At 34.2% G+C, this 2,568-nt stretch overlaps 1 non-coding gene across 1 annotated transcript; it reads right to left on the bottom strand.

The window, feature by feature from the left end:
- Nucleotides 1-315: 315 nt before the first annotated feature.
- LOC129034293 (U6 spliceosomal RNA) lies at nt 316-422 on the bottom strand. Its single transcript, XR_008501799.1, has one exon. It is a non-coding gene; the product is annotated as a U6 spliceosomal RNA (small nuclear RNA).
- Nucleotides 423-2,568: the final 2,146 nt, after the last annotated feature.

The following is a 2,568-nucleotide window of genomic DNA, read 5'->3' on the forward strand; positions in this document are numbered from 1 at the left end:
GTTTGGTTTTCTGTCCTTGTGATACTTTGCTGAGAATGATGGTTTCCAGCTTCATCCATGTCCCTACAAAGGACATGAACTCATCCTTTTTGTGGCTGCATAGTATTCCATGGTGTATATGTGCCACATTTTCTTAATCCAGTCTATCATTGATGGACATTTGGGTTGGTTCCAAGTCTTTGCTATTGTGAATAGTGCCGCAATAAACAAACGTGTGCATGTGTCTTTATAGTAGCATGATTTATAATCCTTTGGGTATATACCCAGTAATGGGATGGCTGGGTCAAATGGTAATTCTAGTTCTAGATACTTGAGAAAAATATGGAACGCTTCTCGAATTTGCATGTCATCCTTGCACAGGGGCCATGCTAATCTTCTATGTGTCATTCCAATTTTAGTATATGTGCTGCAGAAGCGAGCACAATCTCGTTCCTTTTTATGGCTGCACAGTATTCCACAGTGTATATGTACCACATTTTCTTTATGCAGTCTATCATTGATGGGCATTTGGGTTGATTCCATGTCTTTGCTATTGTGAATAGTGCTGCAGTGAACATACATGTGCATGTATCTTTATAATAGAATGATTTATATTCTTTTGGGTATATACCCCGTAATGGGATTGCTGGGTCAAATGATATTTCTGGTTCTAGGTCTTTGAGGAATCACCACACTGTCTTGTACAATGGTTGAATTAATTTACATTCCCACCAACAGTGTAAAAGTTTTCCTATTTCTCCACAGCCTTGCCAGATCTGTTGTTTCTTAACTTTTTAATAATCGCCATTCTGACTGGCGTGAGATGGTATCTCATTGTGATTTTGGTTTGCACTTATCTAATGATCAGTGATGTTGAGATTCTTTTATATGTTTGTTAGTCACATAAATGTCTTCTTTTGAGAAGTATCCGTTCATGTCCTTTGCCCACTTTTTAATGGGGTTGTTTGGGTTTTTTCCTTATAAATTTGTTTAAGTTCCTTGTAGATTCTGGATATTAGAACTTTGTCAAAAAAAAAAAGAATTTTGTCAGATGGATAGGTTGCAAAAATTTTCTCCCATTCTGCAGGTTGTCTATTTGCTCTAATAATAATTTCTTCTGCTGTGCAGAAGCTCTTTAGTTTAATTAGATCCCATTTGTCAATTTTTACTTTTGTTGCAATTGCTTTTAATGTTTTTGTCATGAAATCTTTGCCCGTGCCTATGTGCTGAATGATATTGCCTAGATTTTCTTCCAGGGTTTTCATAGTTTTGGGTTTTCAACTTAAGTCTTTAATCCATCTTGAGTTAATTTTTGTATCAGGCATAAGAGCGGAGTCCAGTTTCAATTTTCTGCATATGGCTGGTCAGTTCTCCCAGTACCATTTATTAAATAGGGAATCCTTTCCCCATTGCTTGTTTTTTGTCGGGTTTGTCGAAGATCATATGGTTGTAGATGAGCAGTCTTATTTCTGAGTACTCTATTCTGTTCCATTGGTCTGTGTGTCTATTTTTGTACCAGTACCATGTTATTTTGTTTACTGTAGCCATGTAGTACAGTTTGAAGTTGGGTAGCGTGATGTCTCCAGCTTTGTTCTTTTTGCTTAGAATTGTCTTTGCTATACAGGCTCTTTTTTGGTTCTATATGAATTTTAAAATAGTTTTTTTCTAATTCTGTGAAGAATGTCAGTGGTAGTTTAATGGGAATAGCATTGAATCTATAAATTACTTTGGGCAGTATGGCCATTTTCACAATAATGATTTTTCCTATCCATGAGCATTGAATATTTTTCCATTAAAATTTTAATAAGCTATTGTCTCTCAAATTGTAGCCCTTCCATACTGCTGCAATTACACCTGTTTCTACTTCTCATGCTTCTCCCCAGAAGCCCACAAGTTTTGAAGGGAAAATAAAAGCCATAATCTCTCAAAAGTACTATAAACTAATGGTCAAATATCTCACCTGGCTGACTTTGGGACAATGTTCCACATTCAAACGGTTTCCATCTTCTTCTCACTGGTAAAGTCAATGGGAAAAAATATATAGTGAGCTAACTGAGCTAGGAAAATAATTTTATTGTTCTATCAACAAATTCCTAATAAGTGTGATTAGCATAAATACTTTCACATCAATAGAATGAGGCTTCACTAATGAGATGAACACAATACACATCTGACATAATACCAACTGCTTTTAAATATATATACGTGTGTGTATATATGTATATAATAAAAATTATTTTTAAAGGCAATATAATTAACTTGCATGATTCAACTGGAGTTTACTCCCATTTACTGTGTGATTTTCAGATAAATTATTTAACATTTTTGAGTCCCCTTTTGTTCAACTATAAAATTGGGACAATAGCTATTTGTAGTTTGTTAGAATTTAATGCCTAATACAGTAGATACTCAATTAATGTTAGGTGAATATGAATCCAAAGTCAATAAAACTTCTGAAAGGGAGTATATGCATTTGTTTGAAAAGCGACCTTGAGAAGAATTTATTCTAACAATTTATATATTTTACAAATTGAATAAAGCAGAAGGATTTCTTAAAATATTGTCACATAAAGCAGAAGAACAAATCTT

Source organism: Pongo pygmaeus, chromosome 2, assembly GCF_028885625.2.
Source record: "Pongo pygmaeus isolate AG05252 chromosome 2, NHGRI_mPonPyg2-v2.0_pri, whole genome shotgun sequence".
Classification (NCBI taxonomy): Eukaryota; Metazoa; Chordata; class Mammalia; order Primates; family Hominidae; genus Pongo; species Pongo pygmaeus.